Source organism: Arachis hypogaea, chromosome 10, assembly GCF_003086295.3.
Source record: "Arachis hypogaea cultivar Tifrunner chromosome 10, arahy.Tifrunner.gnm2.J5K5, whole genome shotgun sequence".
Lineage (NCBI taxonomy): Eukaryota > Viridiplantae > Streptophyta > Magnoliopsida > Fabales > Fabaceae > Arachis > Arachis hypogaea.
The window spans coordinates 61,210,943-61,231,728 of NC_092045.1; the positions used below are offsets into that span (position 1 = coordinate 61,210,943).

Genomic DNA, 20,786 nt, shown 5'->3' on the forward strand with positions numbered 1-20,786 from the left:
AGGTACAGTAGAGCTCCACACCCTTAATCTATGGTGTGTAGAAACTCCACCATTGAAAATACATAAGTGATAGAGGTTCAGGCATGGCCACATGGCCAGCCCCCAAACGTGGTCAAAAGACTGAATAATACAATCCAAGATATCTAATACAAAGGTAAAAAGTTCTATTTATACTAGACTAGCTATTAGGGTTTATAGAAGTAAGTAATTGATGCATAAATCCACTTCCGGGGCCCACTTGGTGTGTGCTTGGGCTGAGCTTGATCTATCGACGAGCTAAGACGTCTCTTGGAGTTGAACGCCAAGTTGTAACGTATTTTGGGCGTTCAACTCTGGTTCGTGACGTGTTTCTGGCGTTTCACTCCAGAATGCAGTATGGAACTGGCGTTGAGCGCCAGTTTATGTCGTCTAATCACGAATAAAGTATAGACTATTATATATTGCTGGAAAGCTCTGGATGGCTACTTTCTAATGCCGTTGAGAGCGCGCCATTTGGAGTTCTGTAGCTCCAGAAAATTTATTTCGAGTGCAGAGAGGTCAGATTCCAACAGCATCAGCAGTCCTTTGTCAGCCTCCTTATCAGAGTTTTGCCCAGGTCCCTCAATTTCAGCCAGAAAATACCTGAAATCATAGAAAAACACACAAACTCATAGTAAAGTCCAGAAATATGAATTTAGCATGAAAACTAATGAAAACATCCCTAAAAGTAACTAGATCATACTAAAAACTACCTAAAAACAATGCCAAAAAGCGTATAAATTATCCGCTCATCACAACACCAAACTTAAATTGTTGCTTGTTCCCAAGCAACTGAAAATCAATTAGGATAAAAAGAAAATAATATACTATAAATCTCAAAATATCAATGAATATTAATTCTAATTAGATGAGCGGGACTTGTAGCTTTTTGCTTCTGAACAGTTTTGGCATCTCACTTTTTCCTTTGAAGTTTAGAATGATTGCCTTCTCTAGGAACTTAGAATTTTGGATAGTGTTATTGATTCTCCTAGTTAAGTATGTTGATTCTTGAACACAGCTACTTTTATGAGTCTTGGCCGTGGCCCTACGCACTTTGTTTTCCAGTATTACCACCGGATACATAAATGCCACAGACACTTGACTGGGTGAACCTTTTTAGATTGTGACTCAGCTTTGCTAGAGTCCCCAGTTAGAGGTGTCCAGAGCTCTTAAGCACACTCGTTTTGCTTTGGATCACGACTTTAACCACTCAGTCTCAAGCTTTTCACTTGGACCTGCATGCCACAAGTACATGGTTAGGGACAGCTTGGTTTAGTCGCTTAGGCCTGGATTTTATTTCCTTAGGCCCTCCTATCCATTGATGCTCAAAGCCTTGGATCATTTTTACCCTTGCCTTTTGGTTATAAGGGCTATTGGCTTTTTCTGCTTGCTTTTTCTTTCTTTTTTTTTCGATTTATTTTTCGCCACTTTTTTTTCGCAAGCTTTTGCTTTTTTTTTTCACTGCTTTTTCTTGCTTCAAGAATCAATTTTATGATTTTCAGATTATCAATAGCATTTCTCTTTGTTCATCATTTTTTCAAGAGCCAACAATTTTAACATTCATAAACAATAAGATCAAAAATATGCACTGTTCAAGTATTCATTCAGAAAACAAAAAGTATTGTCACCACATCAATATAATTTAACTAAATACAAGGATAAATTCGAAATTCATGTACTTCTTGTTCTTTTGAATTAAAAACATTTTTTTAACTAAGAGAGGTGAAGGATTCATGGAATTATTCATAACTTTAAGACATAGTTACTAACTACTAATGATCATGAAGTAGAAACAAAAAACATAGATGAACATATAACATAAAAACCGAAAAACAGAAAATAATAAGAACAAAGAATGAGTCCACCTTAGTGGCGTCTTCTTCTTGAAGGACCAATAATGTCCTTAAGCTCTTCTATGTCCCTTCCTTGCCTTTGTTGCTCCTCCCTCATTGCTCTTTGATCTTCTCTAATTTCATGGAGAATGATGGAGTGCTATTGATGTTCCACCCTTAATTGATCCACATTGTAACTCAAATCTTCTAGGGAAGTGTTGAGTTGTTCCCAATAGTTGTTAGGAGGAAAGTGCATCCCTTGAGGCATCTCAGGGATTTTTTGATGATGAGCTTCCTCATGCATCTCTTGAGATCCGTGGATGGTCTCTCTTGTTTGCTCCATCCTCTTTTTGGTGATGGGCTTATCCTCCTCAATAGAGATGTCTCCTTCTATGATAACTCCAGCTGAGTAACATAGATGGCAAATAAGATGAGAAAAAGCTAGCCTTGCCATGGTGGAGGGCTTTTCGACTATTTTGTAGAGTTCAAGGGGGATGACTTCATGAACTTCTACTTCCTCTCCATTCATGATGCTATGAATCATGATGGCCCGATCCACAGTAACTTCGGATCGGTTGCTAGTGGGGATGATGGAGCGTTGGATGAACTCTAACCATCCTCTAGCCACAGGTTTAAGGTCCAGTCTTCTCAGTTGAACTGGCTTGCATTTTAAGTCTCTTTTCCATTGAGCTCCTTCCACACATATGTCCATGAGGACTTGATCCAACCTTTGATCAAAGTTGACCCTTCTAGTGTAGGGGTGTTCATCTCCTTGCATTATGGGCAAGTTGAATGCCAACCTCACATTTTCCGGACTAAAATCTAAGTATTTCCCCCCGAACCATTGTAAGATAATTCTTTGGGTTCGGGTTCTTACTTTGATCATGGTTCCTAGTGATCCATTCATTGGCATAGAACTCTGGAACCATTAAGATTCTGACTTGTTGGATGGGGTTGGTTAGAACTTCCCAACCTCTCCTTTGGATCTCATGTCGGATCTCCGGATACTCATTTTTCTTGAGCTTGAAAAGGGACCTCGAGGATCACCTTCTTCTTGGCCACAACATCATAGAAGTGGTCTTGATGGGCTTTGGAGATGAATCTTTCCATCTCCCATGACTCGGAGGTGGAAGCTTTTGTCTCCCCTTTCCCTTTTCTAGAGGTTTCTCCGACCTTAGGTGCCACACCAAACTTAAAATATTGCTCGCCCTCAAGCAAGAGAAGAAAGAAGAGAAAAAGAAGAAGAAGAAAATATGGAGGAGAGGGGGAGAGGTGTATTCGGCCAAAGAGGAGAAGAGAGGGTTGTGTTGTGTCAAAATAAAGAAGAATGGAGGGGTTTATATAGTAAGGGGAGAGGGAGTAGGTTCGGCCATTTAGGGTGGGTTTGGGTGGAAAAGAAATTTGAATTTTTAAGGTAGATGGGGTTTATGGGGAAGAGTGGTTGGATGTGAGTGGTGAAGGGGGTAATTGGGAAGAGAGATTGAGGTGATTGGTGAAGGGTTTTTGTGAAAGTGTGTTATAGGATTATTAGGAGGTAGGGTGAGAATATGGTAGGTGGGGATCCTGTGGGGTCCACAGATCCTGAGATGATCTTGTGGGGTCCACAGATCCAGAGGTGTCAAGGATTTACATCCCTGCACCAATTAGGCATGTAAAATGCCTTAGCATACAATTCTGGCGTTTAAACGCCGAAGTGATGCATGTTCTGGGTGTTCAACGCCCATGTGCAGCATGTTTCTGGCGTTGAACGCCAGTTCCATGCTTGTTTCTGGCGTTCAGTGCCAGCTCTCCTCAGGGTGCATTCCTGGCATTTGAACGCCGGGATGTTGCTTGTTTCTGGCGTTCAACGCCAGATCCATGCTTTGTTCTGGCGTTGAACGCCAGCCAGATACTCCTTACTGGCGTTTAAACGCCAGTAAGTCCTTCCTCCAGGGTGTGATTTTTCTTCTACTGCTTTTGATTCTGATTTTAATTTTTGTATTTTTTTCGTGACTCCACATGATCATGAACCTAATAGAACACAAAATAACAGTAAAATAAAAAATAAAATTAGATAAATAAAAATTGGGTTGCCTCTGATGAGCGGATAATTTGTACGCTTTTTGGCATTGTTTTTAGTATGTTTTTGGTATGATCTAGTTAGTTTTTAGTATATTTTTATTAGTTTTTAGTTAAAATTCACTTTTCTGGACTTTACTATGAGTTTGTGTGTTTTTCTGTGATTTCAGGTATTTTCTGGCTGAAATTGAGGGACCTGAGCAAAAATCTGATTCAGAGACCAAAAAGGACTGTAGATGCTGTTGGATTCTGACCTCCCTGCACTCGAAGTGGATTTTCTGGAGCTACAGAAGCCCAATTGGCGCGCTGTCAACGGCGTTGGAAAGTAGACATCCTGGACGTTCCAGCAATATATGATAGTCCATACTTTGCCCAAGATTTGATGGCCCAAATCGGCGTTCAAAGTCACCCTCAGGAATTCCAGCGTTAAACGCCGGAACTGGCACCAAAATGGGAGTTAAACGCCCAAACTGGCATAAAAGCTGGCGTTTAACTCCAAGAGGAGTCTCTACACGAAAATGCTTCATTGCTCAGCCCAAGCACACACCAAGTGGGCCCGGAAGTGGATTTTTATGTCATTTACTCATCTCTGTACACCCTAGGCTACTAGTTTTCTATAAGTAGGACCTTTTACTATTGTATTTGGGAGATCTTTCAATCTTTTGGATCTTTTGATCATGTTTTGATGATTGAACCCTCATTGGGAGGCTGGCTATTCGGCCATGCCTAGACCTTGTTCTTATGTATTTTCAACGGTGGAGTTTCTACACACCATAGATTAAGGTGTGGAGCTCTGCTGTACCTCGAGTATTAATGCAATTACTATTGTTCTTCTATTCAATTCCGCTTGTTCTTGTTCTAAGATATCACTTGTTCTTCAACTTGATGAATGTGATGATCCGTGACACTCATCATCATTCTCACCTATGAACGTGTGACTGACAACCACCTCCGTTCTACCTTCGATTGGGTGAATATCTCTTGGATTCCTGATACACGATGCATGGTTGATCGCCTGACAACCGAGTGCTCGCCTGACAAACGAGCCAGCCATTCCGTGAGATCAGAGTCTTCGTGGTATAGGCTAGAACTGATGGCGGCATTCAAGAGAATCCGGAAGGTCTAACCTTGTCTGTGGTATTCTGAGTAGGATTCAATGATTGAATGACTGTGACGTGCTTCAAACTCCTGAGGGCGGGGCATTAGTGACAGACGCAAAAGAATCACTGGATTCTATTCTGGCCTGATCGAGAACCGACAGATGGATAGCCGTGCCGTGACAGGGTGCGTTGAACATTTCCACTGAGAGGATGGGAGGTAGCCACTGACAACGGTGAAACCCTTGCTTAAGCTTGCCATGGAAAGGAGTAAGAAGGATTGGATGAAGACAGTAGGAAAGCAGAGAGACGGAAGGGAAGGCATCTTCATACGCTTATCTGAAGTTCCTACCAATGAATTACATAAGTATCTCTATCCTTATCTTTATAGTTTTATTCGCATATCACCATACCCATTTGAGTTTGCCTGACTGAGATTTACAAGGTGACCATAGCTTGCTTCATACCAACAATCTCTGTGGGATCGACCCTTACTCGCGTAAGGTTTATTACTTGGACGACCCAGTACACTTGCTGGTTAGTTGTGCGAAGTTGTGTTTATGCCATGGTATTGAACACCAAGTTTTTGGATTCATTACTGGGGATTATTTGATTTGTGAAAAGTATTGATCACAATTTCGTGCACCAAGTTTTTGGCGCCGTTGCCGGGGATTGTTGAGTTTGGACAACTGACGGTTCATCTTGTTGCTTAGATTAGGTATTTTTTTTTTCGAAATTCTTGAAGATGAATTCTAGAGTTTCATGATGATTTGTTGAGATCTGGCTGGCTGTGAAGCCATGTCTAATTTCATTGGACCGAGGTTTCAACTTGTCATCACAAGAGCTTGTTGATTTCTATCAATCTTGCTTTTGGAGCAGTGATCTGCTAAGGCTTGGCTGGCCATTGGCCATGTCTAGTGTTTTGGACTGAAGCTTTCTTTGAAAGCTTGGCTGGCTGTGAAGCCATGTCTAATTCCTGGACCGGAGTCTTAGACTAGCATTGCACTGATTCCTGGAATTCTCATTAAGAATTTTGATACCTTTTTCCACTTAATTTTCGAAAAATCCAAAAAAATTACAAAATCATAAAATCCAAAAATATTTCTAGTTTGAGTCTAGTATCTCATTTTAAGTTTGGTGTCAATTGCATGCATTCATTCATGTGTCTTAAGGATCTTCAAGTAATTCTTGATGATTTCTTACTCTGATCTTTGAATTCTTTTGACTTGAGTGTTTATGTGTCTCATATAGTGTCAGTAGTATACAAACTGCTAAGTTTGGTGTCTTGCATGCATTGTTATTTGATTCTTGTTGCATTTTGATTATTAAAAATCCAAAAATATTTTTAATTTGTGTCTTTTCAAGTCAATAATACAGAGAATTGAAGATTCAGAACATACTGCAGAGAAATTATACAGAAAAAGCTGGGCGTTCAAAACGCCCAGTGAAGAAGGACAGACTGGCGTTTAAACGCCAGCCAGGGTACCTGGTTGGGCATTTAACGCCCAGAAAGGTAGTGTTTTGGGCATTAAACGCCAGAATGTGCACCATTCTGGGCGTTTAACGCCAGGATGGCACAAGAGGGAAGATTCTGTTTTTCAATGCAATTTTTTTTCAGGTTTTCAAAGTTTTTCAAAATCAAATCTTTTTCAAATCATATCTTTTCAATCATATGTTTTCAAAATCAATTTCTTTCCTTTTTCAAAGATACTTGCTATCAATTAATGATTTGATTCAACATTTCAAGTATGTTGCCTTTTCTGTTGAGAAAGGTTTAATGTTTGGATCATATCTTTTCTTGATAGCAAAGTCATTATTTTTTTTTTAAAATCAAATCTTTTTAAAATGTTTTTCAAATCATATCTTCTCAATCACATCTTTTTTTTTAAAAAAAAAACCAATCATATCTTCTTAACCACATCTTTTTCAAAATAGTTTTCAATCAAATCTTTTTAATTTCTAATTTCAAAATCTTTTTCAAAAATCACTTTACTTCTTTCCCACTTTCAGTTTCGAAAATCAATTAGTGCTTTTCAAAAAAAAAAGTTTTCAAAATCCTTTACTTGATTTTCGAAAATTACTTCTTCTCACATCTTTCTATTTATGGACTAACACTATTCCTTAATGCAAAATTCGAACTCCATCTTTCTTGATAAGTTCGAATTTCCTACTTCTGCCTTCCATTTTCTTTTCCTCTGACACTTCAAGGAATCTCTATACTGTGACATAGAGGATTCCATATTTTCTTGTTCTCTTCTCTTTCATATGAGCAGGAGCAGAGACAAAGGCATTCTTGTTGAGGCTGATCCTGAACCTGAAAGGACCTTAAAGCGAAAGCTAAGAGAAGCTAAGGCACAACTCTCTGTAGAGGACCTAACCGAATTCTTCAAGGAAGAAGAACTCATGGCAGCCGAAAACAACAACAATGCCAACAATGCAAGGAAGGTGCTGGGTGACTTTACTGCACCTACTCCCGACTTCTATGGGAGAAGCATCTCTATCCCTGCCATTGGAGCAAACAACTTTGAGCTTAAGCCTCAATTAGTTTCTCTAATGCAACAGAATTGCAAGTTCCATGGACTTCCATTGGAAGATCCTCATCAGTTTTTAGCTGAGTTCTTGCAAATCTGTGACACTGTCAAGACTAATGGGGTTGACCCTGAGGTCTACAGGCTTATGCTATTCCCTTTTGCTGTAAGAGACAGAGCTAGAACATGGTTGGACTCTCAACCTAAAGAAAGCCTGGACTCTTGGGAAAAGCTAGTCAATGCCTTCTTGGCAAAGTTCTTTCCACCTTAAAAATTGAGTAAGCTTAGAGTGGAAGTCCAAACCTTCAGACAGAAAGAAGGAGAATCCCTCTATGAAGCTTGGGAAAGATACAAACAATTAATCAGAAAGTGTCCTTCTGATATGCTTTCTGAATGGAGCATCATAGGTATTTTCTATGATGGTCTCTCTGAACTATCCAAGATGTCTTTGGATAGCTCTGCTAGAGGCTCTCTTCATTTGAAGAAGACGCCTACAGAAGCTCAAGAGCTGATTGAAATGGTTGCAAATAAGCAATTCATGTACACTTCTGAAAGAAATCCTGTGAACAATGGGACTAGTCAGAAGAAAGGAGTTCTTGAGATTGACACTCTGAATGCCATATTGGCTCAGAATAAAATATTGACTCAACAAGTCAATATGATTTCTCAAAGTCTGTCTGGAATGCAAAATGCACCAAGCAGTACTAAGGAAGCTTCATCTGAGGAAGAAGCTTATGATCCTGAGAACCCTTCAATGGAAGAGGTGAATTACATGGGAGAACCCTATGGAAACACCTATAATCCTTCATGGAGAAATCATCCAAATTTCTCATGGAAGGATCAACAGAGACCTCAACAAGGTTTCAACAATAATAATAATGGTGGAAGAAACAGGTTTAGCAATAGCAAGCCTTTTCCATCATCTTCTCAGCAACAGACAGAGAGTTCTAAGCAGAATAACTATGACTTAGCAACCATGGTCTCTGATCTAATCAAAACCACTCAAAGTTTCATGACTAAAACAAGGTCCTCCATTAGAAATTTGGAGGCACAAGTGGGATAGCTAAGCAAGAAAATTACTGAACTCCCTCCTAGTACTCTTCCAAGCAATACAGAAGAAAATCCAAAAGGAGAGTGCAAAGCCATCAACATGGCCGAATTTTGGGAGGAAGAAGAGGCAGTGAACGCCACTGAGAAAGACCTCAATGGACGTCCACTGACCTCCAATGAGTTCCCCAATGAGGAACCATGGGAATCTGAGGCTCATAATGAGACCATAGAGATTCCATTGAACTTACTTCTGCCATTCATGAGCTCTGATGAGTATTCTTCCTCTGAAGAGGATGAGTATGTCACTGAAGAGCAAGTTGCTAAATACCTTGGAGCAATCATGAAGCTGAATGACAAGTTATTTGGAAATAAGACTTGGGAGGATGAACCCCCTTTGCTCACCAAAGAACTGGATGACTTGTCTAGGCAGAAACTGCCTCAAAAGAGACAGGATCCTGGGAAGTTTTTAATACCTTGTACCATAGGCACCATGACCTTCAAGAAGGCCTTGTGTGACTTAGGTTCAAGTGTAAACCTCATGCCTCTCTCTGTAATGGAGAAGCTAGGGATCTTTGAGGTGCAAGCTGCAAAAATCTCACTAGAGATGGCAGACAATTCAAGAAAACAAGCCTATGGACTTGTAGAGGATGTTCTGGTAAAGGTTGAAGACCATTACATCCCTACTGATTTCATAGTCCTAGAGACTGGGAAGTGCATGGATGAATCTATCATCCTTGGCAGACCCTTCCTAGTCACAACAAAGGCTGTGATTGATGTTGATAGAGGAGAGTTGATCATTTACGTGAATGAAGAATCCTTGGTGTTTAAGGCTCAAGGATATCCCTCTGTCATCATGGAGAGGAAGCATGAAGAGCTTCCCTCAAAACAGAGCCAAACAGAGCCCCCACAGTCAAACTCTAAGTTTGGTGTTGGGAGGCCACAACCAAACTCTAAGTTTGGTGTTGAACCCCCACATTCAAACTCTAAGTTTGGTGTTGGGAGGTTCCAACATAGCTCTGAACATTTCTGAGGCTCCATGAGAGTCCTCTGTCAAGCTAATGACATTAAAGAAGTGCTTGTTGGGAGGCAACCCAATGTTTTATAATTAACTATTTTCTTTTGTTATTTTATGTCTTTTGTAGGTTGATGATCATGAGAAGCCACAAAATCAATGAAAAAAGCAAAAACAGAATGAAAAAAAACAGGAAGAAAAACAGCACACCCTGGAGGACGCACCTATTGGCGTTTAAACGCCAGTAAGGGTAGCAGATGGGCGTTTAACGCCCAGTCTGGCACCATTCTGGGCGTTTAACGCCAGAAAGGGGCACCAGACTGGCGTTAAACGCCAGAAAAGGGTAAGGAGCTGGCGTTAAACGCCAGAAATGGGCACCAGCCTGGCGTTTAACGCCAGAAATGGCTAAAAACGCAATTTTGCTTGCCATTTGGTGCAGGGATGACTTTTCCTTGACACCTCAGGATCTGTGGACCCCACAGGATCCCCACCTACCCCACCACTCTCTCTCTCTTCTTCACCCATTCACCAATCACCTCAATACCTCTTCCCCAAAAGCCCTTCACCTATCAAATCCCATCTTTCTCTTCACCACTCACATCCATCCTTCATAAAACCCCACCTACCCCACCATTCAAATTCAAACCACTTTCCCACCCAAACCCACCCATACATGACCGAACCCTCCCTTCCCCCTCTCCTATATATACCCTCCTTCACTCCTTCATCTTCACACAACATACACACCACTTCTCCCTTTCTTGGCCGAAGACAAAGGCCATTCCCTTTCCCTTCATTTCTTCTTCTTCTACTCTCTTCTTTCTTCTTTTGCTCGAGGACGAGCAACCTTTTAAGTTTGGTGTGGTAAAAGCATTGCTTTTTGTTTTTCCATAACCATTTACGGCATCCAAGGCCGGAGAAACCTCTAGAAAGAGGAAAGGGAAGGCAAAGGCTTCCACCTCCGAGTCATGGGAGATGGAGAGATTCATCTCAAGGGTGCATCAAGACCATTTCTATGAAGTTGTGGCCTTGAAGAAGGTGATCCCCGAGGTCCCTTTTTCACTCAAAAAGAGTGAATATCCGGAGATCCGACATGAGATCCGAAGAAGAGGTTGGGAAGTCCTTACCAACCCCATTCAACAAGTCGGAATCTTGATGGTTCAAGAGTTCTATGCCAATGCATGGATCACCAAGAACCATGATCAAAGTGTGAACCCGGATCCAAAGAATTATCTTACTATGGTTCGGGGGAAATACTTGGATTTTAGTCCAGAAAGTGTAAGGTTGGCATTCAATTTGCCCATGATGCAAGGAGATGAACATCCTTACACTAGAAGGGTCAACTTTGATCAAAGGTTGGACCAAGTCCTTACAGTCATATGTGAAGAGGGCGCCCAATGGAAGAGAGATTCAAGAGGGAAGCCGGTTCAATTGAGAAGGCATGACCTCAAGCCTGTAGCTAGAGGATGGTTGGAGTTTATCCAACGCTCCATCATCCCCACTAGCAACCGGTCCGAAGTTACCATAGACCGGGCTATCATGATTCATAGCATCATGATTGGAGAAGGAATAGAAGTTCATGAGGTTATAGCTCAAGAGCTTTATAAGGTGGCGGACAAGTCCTCTACCTTGGCAAGGTTAGCCTTCCCCCATCTCATTTGTCACCTCTGTTATTCAGTTGGAGTTGATATAGAGGGAGACATCCATATTGATGAGGACAAGCCCATCACTAAGAAAAGGATGGAGCACACAAGAGACCCCACTCATCATGAGATCCCTGAGATGCCTCAAGGGATGCACTTTCCTCCACAAAACTATTGGGAGCAACTAAACACCTCCCTAGGAGAATTGAGTTCCAACATGGGACAACTAAGGGTGGAGCATCAAGAACACTCCATCATCCTCCATGAAATTAGAGAAGATCAAAGAATCATGAGAGAGGAGCAACAAAGACAAGGAAGAGACATTGAGGAGCTCAAGCACTCCATAGGATCTTCAAGAGGAAGAAAGAGCCGCCATCACTAAGGTGGACCCGTTCTTTAATTTCCTTGTTCTTTATTTTCCTGTTTTTCGAAAATTAATGCTTATGTTTGTCCATGTTTGTGTCTTGTGATCATTAGTGTCTTAGTGTCTATGCCTTAAAGTTATGAATGTCCTATGAATCCATCACCTTTCTTGAAAAAAAAAAAACGTGCTTAATTGAAAAAGAAAAAGAATTGCATGAATTTTGAATTTTATAACAGTTTAATTATTTTGATGTGGTGGCAATATTTTTGTTTTCTGAATGTATGCTTAAACAGTGCATATGTCTTTTGAATTTGTGGTTCATGAATGTTGGCTCTTGAAAGAATGATGAAAAAGGAGACATGTTACTGAGGATCTGAAAAATCATTAAAATGATTCTTGAAGCAAAAAAAAGCAATGAAAAAAAAGAGAAAAAAAAATTCGAAAAAAATAGAGAAAAGAAAGAAATAAAGTTGTGATCCAAGGCAATAAGAGTGTGCTTAAGAACCCTGGACACCTCTAGTTGGGGACTCTAGCAAAGCTGAGTCACAATCTGAAAAGGTTCACCCAATTATGTGTCTGTGGCATGTATGTATCCGGTGGTAATACTGGAAGACAGAGTGCTTTGGGCCACGGCCAAGACTCAATAAGTAGCTATGTTCAAGAATCATCATACTTTACTAGGAGAATCAATAACACTATCTGGATTCTAAGTTCCTAAAGAAGCCAATCATTCTGAATTTCAAAGGATAGAGTGAGATGCCAAAACTATTCAGAGGCAAAAACCTAAACGCCCCGCTCATCTAATTAATACTGATCTTCATAGATGTTTTTGGAATTCATTGCATATTCTATTCTTTTTATCTTGTTTGATTTTCAGTTGCTTGAGGACAAGCAACAATTTAAGTTTGGTGTTGTGATGAGCGGATAATTTGTACGCTTTTTGGCATTGTTTTTAGTATGTTTTTGGTATGATCTAGTTAGTTTTTAGTATATTTTTATTAGTTTTTAGTTAAAATTCACTTTTCTGGACTTTACTATGAGTTTGTGTGTTTTTCTGTGATTTCAGGTATTTTCTGGCTGAAATTGAGGGACCTGAGCAAAAATCTGATTCAGAGACCAAAAAGGATTGCAGATGCTGTTGGATTCTGACCTCCCTGCACTCGAAGTGGATTTTCTGGAGCTACAGAAGCCCAGTTGGCGCGTTCTCAACGGCGTGGGAAAGTAGACATCCTGGGCTTTCCAGCAATATATGATAGTTCATACTTTGCCCAAGATTTGATGGCCCAAACCGGCGTTCAAAGTCACCCTCAGGAATTCCAGCGTTAAACGCCGGAACTGGCACCAAAATGGGAGTTAAACGCCCAAACTAGCATAAAAGCTGGCGTTTAACTCCAAGAGGAGTCTCTACACGAAAATGCTTCATTGCTCAGCCCAAGCACACACCAGGTGGGCCCGGAAGTGGATTTTTATGTCATTTACTCATCTCTGTACACCCTAGGCTACTAGTTTTCTATAAGTAGGACCTTTTACTATTGTATTTGGGAGATCTTCCAATCTTTTGGATCTTTTGATCATGTTTTGATGATTGAACCCTCATTGGGAGGCTGGCTATTCGGCCATGCCTAGAACTTGTTCTTATGTATTTTCAACGGTGGAGTTTCTACACACCATAGATTAAGGTGTGGAGCTCTGCTGTACCTCGAGTATTAATGCAATTACTATTGTTCTTCTATTCAATTCCGCTTGTTCTTGTTCTAAGATATCACTTGTTCTTCAACTTGATGAATGTGATGATCCGTGACACTCATCATCATTCTCACCTATGAACGTGTGACTGACAACCACCTCCGTTCTACCTTCGATTGGGTGAATATCTCTTGGATTCCTGATACACGATGCATGGTTAATCGCCTGACAACCGAGTGCTCGCCTGACAAACGAGCCAGCCATTCCGTGAGATCAGAGTCTTCGTGGTATAGGCTAGAATTGATGGCGGCATTCAAGAGAATCCGGAAGGTCAAACCTTGTCTGTGGTATTCTGAGTAGGATTCAATGATTGAATGACTGTGACGTGCTTCAAACTCCTGAGGGCGGGGCGTTAGTGACAGACGCAAAAGAATCACTGGATTCTATTCCGGCCTGATCGAGAACCGACAGATGGATAGCCGTGCCGTGACAGGGTGCGTTGAACATTTCCACTGAGAGGATGGGAGGTAGCCACTGACAACGGTGAAACCCTTGCATAAGCTTGCCATGGAAAGGAGTAAGAAGGATTGGATGAAGACAGTAGGAAAGCAGAGAGACGGAAGGGAAGGCATCTTCATACGCTTATCTGAAGTTCCTACCAATGAATTACATAAGTATCTCTATCCTTATCTTTATAGTTTTATTCGCATATCACCATACCCATTTGAGTTTGCCTGACTGAGATTTACAAGGTGACCATAGCTTGCTTCATACCAACAATCTCTGTGGGATCGACCCTTACTCGCGTAAGGTTTATTACTTGGACGACCCAGTACACTTGCTGGTTAGTTGTGCGAAGTTTTTTTTATGCCATGGTATTGAACACCAAGTTTTTGGATTCATTATTGGGGATTATTTGATTTGTGAAAAGTATTGATCACAATTTCGTGCACCAGCCTCCCAACAAGCGCTTTTTTAATGTCACTAGCTTGACAGTGGGCTCTCTTGGAGCCACAAGGGTGATCAAGTCAATGTTGTGGACTCCCAACACCAAACTTAGAGTTTGGATATGGGGGTTCAACACCAAACTTAGAGTTTGGTTGTGGCCTCCCAACACCAAAATTAGAGTTTGATTGTGGGGGCTCTGTTTGAATCTGTACTGAGAGAAGCTTACTGTGCCTTTTTTCCATGTTTATAGAAGAGCACCCTTGGGTCTTAAACACAAGGTAGTCCCCATTCAATTGAAGGAATAATTCTCCTCTGTTAACATCTATCACAGCTCCTGCTGTGGCCAGGAAAGGTCTCCCAAGGATGATGCATTCATCCTCCTCCTTCCTAGTGTCTAAGATTATGAAATCATCAGGGATGTAAAGGCCTTCAACCTTCACTAGCACGTCCTCTACCAATCCATAAGCTTGTCTTACTGACTTGTCTGCCATTTGTAATGAGAATATGGTAGGCTGTACCTCAATGATCCCTAGTTTCTCCATTACAGAGAGTGGCATAAGATTTATGCCTGACCCCAGGTCACACAAAGCCTTGTTAAAGGTCATAGTGCCTATGGTACAGGGTATTAAGAATTTTCCTGGATCTTGTCTCTTTTGAGGTAAAGTTTTCTGAATCCATGTATTTAGTTCACTAATGAGCAAGGGAGGTTCACCTTCCCAAGTCTCATTACCAAACAACTTGGCATTCAGCTTCATGATGGCTCCTAGATATTGAGCAACTTGCTCTCCAGTCACATCTTCATCCTCTTCTGAGGAAGAATAGTCTTCAGAGCTCATGAATGGTAGAAGGAGATTTAGTGGGATCTCTATGGTCTCTATATGAGCCTCAGATTCCTTTAGGTCCTCAATAGGGAACTCCTTCTTGTTTGAGAGACGTCCCATGAGGTCTTCCTCATTGGGATTCTGGTGCACGAAATTGCAATCACACTTTTGCAACTCCGCACAACTAACCAGCAAGTGCACTGGGTCGTCCAAGTAATACCTTGCGTGAGCAAGGGTCGATCCCATGGAGATTGTCGGCTTGAAGCAAGCTATGGTTATCTTGTAAATCTTAGTCAGGATATCAGAAATTATCAGGATTGATTGTGAAAAGCAAAAGAACATGAAATGGTTACTTGTTTTGCAGTAATGGGGAATAGGTTGAGGTTTTGGAGATGCTCTGTCTTCTGAATCTCTGCTTTCCTACTGTCTTCTTCTTCAAGCACGCAAGGCTCCTCCCATGGCAAGCTGTATGTAGGGTTTCACCGTTGTCAATGGCTACCTCCCATCCTCTCAGTGAAAATGTTCCTATGCTCTGTCACAGCATGGCTAATCATCTGTCGGTTCTCAATCAGGCCGGAATAGAATCCAGTGATTCTTTTGCGTCTATCCCTAACGCCCCGCCTTCAGGAGTTTGAAGCTCGTCACAGTCATTCAATCATTGAATCCTACTCAGAATACCACAGACAAGGTTTAGACCTTCCGGATTCTCTTGAATGCCGCTATCAGTTCTAGCTTATACCACGAAGATTCCGGTTAAAGAATCCAAGAGATAACTACTTAATCTAAGGTAGAACAGAGGTGGTTGTCAGGCACGCGTTCATAGCTGAGAATGATGATGATTGTCACGGATCATCACATTCATCCGGGTTAAGAACAAGTATTATCTTAGAATGGAAGCAAGCATGATTGAATGAGAAACAGTAGTAATTGCATTAATCCATCAAGACACAGCAGAGCTCCTCACCCCCAACCATGGGGTTTAGAGACTCATGCCGTGGAAGATACACAAAGAAAACGTGTAAAGTGTCATGAGGTACAGATACAATGTCAAAAGATCCTATTAATAGTAAACTTGTAACCTAGGGTATACAGAAATGAGTAAATGACGTAAAAATCCACTTCTGGGTCCACTTGGTGTGTGCTTGGGCTGAGCAATGAAGCATTTTCGTGTAGAGACCTTTTCTGGAGTTAAACGCTAGCTTTTATGCCAGTTTGGGCGTTTAACTCCAAGTTTTATGCCAGTTCCAGCGTTTAACGCTGGAATTCCTGAGGGTAACTTTGAACGCCGGTTTGGGCCATCAAATCTTGGGCAAAGTATGGACTATCATATATTGCTGGAAAGCCCAGGATGTCTAATTTCCAACGCCGTTGAGAGCGCGCCAATTGGGCTTCTGTAGCTCCAGAAATTCCACTTCGAGTGCAGGGAGGTCAGAATCCAACAACATCTGCAGTCCTTTTCAGTCTCTGAATCAGATTTTTGCTCAGGACCCTCAATTTCAGCCAGAAAATACCTGAAATCACAGAAAAACACACAAACTCATAGTAAAGTCCAGAAAAGTGAATTTTAGCTAAAAACTAATAAAAATATACTAAAAACTAACTAAATCATACTAAAAACATACTAAAAACAATGCCAAAAAGCGTATAAATTATCCGCTCATCACAACACCAAACTTAAATTGTTGCTTGTCCCCAAGCAACTGAAAATCAAAATAGGATAAAAAGAAGAGAATATACTATAGACTCCAAAATATCAAGGAAACATAGCTCCAATTAGATGAGCGGGACTAGTAGCTTTTTGCCTCCGAACAGTTTTGGCATCTCACTCTATCCTTTAAAGTTCAGAATGATTGGCATCTATAAGAACTCAGACTCAGATAGTGTTATTGATTCTCTTAGTTGAGTATAATGATTCTTGAACATAGCTTAGTGTATGAGTCTTGGCTGTGGCCCAAAGCACTCTGTCTTCCAGTATTACCACCGGATACATACATGCCACAGACACATAATTGGGTGAACCTTTTCAGATTGTGACTCAGCTTTGCTAAAGTCCCCAATTAGAGGTGTCCAGGGTTCTTAAGCACACTCTTGTTGCCTTGGATCACAACTTTATTTCTTTCTCCTTTTTTTTCGAAAATTTTTTTTTTCGAAATTTTTTTTGTATTCACTGCTTTTTCTTGCTTCAAGAATCAATCTGATGATTTTTTAGATCCTCAATGACAGTTCTCTTTTTTCCTCATTCTTTCAAGAGCCAACAATTTTAACATTCTCAAAACAACAAATTCAAGAGACATATGCACTGTTCAAGCATTCATTCAGAAAACAAAAAGTATTGTCACCACATCAAGCTAATTCAACTAGTTTCAAGGATAAATTTCGAAATCCTGTACTTCTTGTTCTTTTGTGATTAAAGCATTTTTCATTTAAGAGAGGTGATGGATTCATAGGATATTCATAGCTTTAAGGCATGAATTTTAAATTTTATTAATTATGAATTAAGAACAAGACTCAAAAATAGATATAAGATTAGATTAAAAAAATAAAAATAGAAAACAAAACAAAAGAAAAAAAAACGCAAAAAACATAGGCTCCTAATGATAGAGATTTTCACAGAGTTAGGACTCAACAACCTTGATTTTGAGAAGTGGATGCTCCCTCAACTTGAGAGGAGAGCTTTTGGCGTTTCAACTCTTGGAGTTCACGCCCCTGCTTCTCTTGTTCCTTCAGCAATTTGCAGAGCATGCAGTTCTGATTCTGCTGTTCTTCCTTCAGTTGCTCCATAGTCTCTTGCAACTTGGTGATAGATGCTTCTAGGCTGGTCCAGTAGTCAATTCTTGGGAATTCAGGGAGGAATTCCTGCGCCCTCCTCTTGATAGAGTTGTCTTGCATTTGTCCTTCCATTGACTTCTTGGTGATTGGGTGTTCAATGGGTATGAACTCATCTACTCCCATCTTCACCCCAGCCTCTTTACAGAGCAATGAGATCAAGCTTGGGTAAGCCAATTTGGCTTCAGTGGAATTCTTATTTGCAATTGTGTAGATCTCACAAGCAATCACATGATGAACCTCCACTTCTTTTCCAAGCGTGATGCAATGAATCATCACTGCTCTCTTGATGGTGACCTCAGAACGGTTGCTAGTGGGCAATATGGAACGCCCAATAAAGTCTAGCCAACCTCTTGCAATTGGTTTGAGGTCTCCCCTCTTGAGTTGGTTTGGGACACCCTTTGAATTGGTTATCCACTTAGTTCCAGGGAGGCATATGTCCTCTAGAACTTGATCCAACCCTTTATCTGCTCTCACCATCCTCCTATTGAAGGAATCAGGATCATCTTGCAGTTGAGGTAGTTTGAAGATTTCTCTTATTTTGTCCAGATGGAAGTACATAACTTTCCCTCTGACCATGGTTCTGTAGGTATGGTAAGCAGTTCAAGTCATTCTCTGCTTATCTGTTAGCCACAGATTTGAGTAGAATTCCTGAACCATGTTCCTTCCAACCTTTATTTCAGGATTGGTTAGAACTTCCCATCCTCTGTTTTGAATTTGCTCTTGGATCCCCAGATATTCATCTTCTTTCAGATCAAATTTAACTTCCGGGATCACTGACCTCAGACCCATTATTTTGTGATAATGGTCTTCATGTTCTTTGGTTAAGAACTTCTCTTGATTCCAAAGATTCTTTGGATTATTCTTTTCTTTCCTCTTAAATTGGTTTGTTTTCCCTTAGGAGCCATGATCTTGATGAATCTTGGCTCAGTGATCACGGAAAAGCACACCAAACTTAGAGGTTTGCTTGTCCTCAAGCAAAAGAAAAGAAAGAAGAGAGAGAGAAGAAGAAGAAATTCGAATGGTGTGGTGGAAAGAGGGATCCAAACGTGTATTTATACGGTGGGGAGGGGAGTTTTTCAAAAAAAAAGAGAAATTTGAAAGGAGATTTGAGAAGATATGGAAAGGAATTGAGAAAAGGTTGATTTTTTTGAAAAAAATTTGGGAATGATTTGAGAGATTTGAAGAGTGATTTTAGATATTTAAAAATTTGAAAGTGAATAATGAGAGATTGAAATGTATTTTTGTAGAAAAATATGGGTAAGAAAGGAAAGTTTGAAAAAATCTGATTTGAAAACAGAATTGTGGTCCCCCCCACCTTACTGGCGTTAAACGCCCAGAATGGCACCCATTCTGGCGTTTAACGCCCATTTGGTGCCCCTTTTGGGCGTTTAACGCCCAGCCAGGTGCCCTGGCTGGCGTTAAACGCCAGAAATCCTTCATCACTGGGCGTTTTTCTGAACGCCCAGGATGCTGCACACCTGGCGTTAAACGCCCAGAATGGTGCCCATTCTGGCGTTTAACGCCCAAAATGGCACCATTCCTGGCGTTAAACGCCCAGAATGGGTACCATTCTGGCGTTTAACGCCCAAAATGCCCCTTACTGGCATTTTTTCGCCAGTAAGCTCTTTTTCTCTGCTTTTTGAGCTGAATCCTTCTGTAACTCTGTGAATTCCTTCATTTTTTGATACTTGCCTCTGTAAGAACAAATTATATAACTTCCTAATGACTGGGTTGCCTCCCAGCAAGCGCTTTTTTACTGTCTTTAGCTGGACTTTCACTGAGAATCACTCAAGTCTCAGTTTTGAGCATTCCTGCTCAAAATTGCCTTCAAGATAATGCTTGATTCTCTGTCCATTAACAATGAACTTTTTTTCAGAATCAATATCCTGAAGCTCAACATATCCATATGGTGATACTCCTGTAATCACATACGGACCCCTCCACCGGGATTTAAGTTTTCCTGGAAACAGTCTGAGCCTAGAGTTGAAGAGCAGGACTTTTTGTCCTGGCTCAAAGACTCTGGTTGACAACTTCTTGTCATGCCATTTCTTTGCCTTTTCCTTATAAATCTTTGCATTTTCAAAGGCATTGAGTCTGAACTCCTCTAGTTCATTTAGCTGGAGCAATCTTTTTTCACCAGCTAACTGTGCATCCATATTTAGGAATCTGGTTGCCCAGTAGGCTTTATGTTCCAGTTCCACGGGCAGATGACAGGCCTTCCCATACACCAATTGGTATGGAGAGGTTCCTATAGGAGTCTTGAATGCTGTTCTGTATGCCCACAGAGCATCATCCAAGCTCTTTGCCCAATCCTTTCTTCGGGCCATCACAGTCCGTTCCAGGATTCTTTTTAGCTCTCTGTTAGAGACTTCAGCTTGCCCATTTGTCTGTGGATGATACGGAGTTGCCACTTTGTGGCTAATTCCATATCTAACCATAGCAGAGTAAAGCTGTTTATTGCAGAAATGAGTTCCCCCGTCACTGATTAGTACTCTGGGAACACCAAACCTACTGAAGATGTGTTTCTGGAGGAATTTCAGCACGGTCTTGGTATCATTAGTGGGTGTAGCAATTGCTTCTACCACTTAGATACATAGTCCACTGCCACCAGAATGTAAGTGTTTGAGTATGATGGTGGGAATGGCCCATGAAGTCAATTCCCCATACATCAAACAATTCTATCTCTAATATCCCTTGTTGAGGCATGGCATATCCATGAGGCAAGTTACCAGCTCTTTGGCAACTGTCACAGTTACGCACAAACTCTCGAGAATCTTTATAGAGAGTAGGCCAGTAGAAGCCACATTGGAGGACTTTAGTGGCTGTTCGCTCACTTCCAAAATGTCCTCCATACTGTGATCCATGGCAATGCCATAGGATCCTTTGTGCTTCTTCTCTGG

The 20,786-nt window shown here is 41.0% G+C and overlaps 1 non-coding gene across 1 annotated transcript; it reads right to left on the reverse strand.

Moving 5' to 3' along the window:
* Nucleotides 1-7,813: 7,813 nt before the first annotated feature.
* On the reverse strand, nt 7,814-7,921 carry LOC112719322 (small nucleolar RNA R71). Its single transcript, XR_003161628.1, has one exon. It is a non-coding gene; the product is annotated as a small nucleolar RNA R71 (small nucleolar RNA).
* Nucleotides 7,922-20,786: the final 12,865 nt, after the last annotated feature.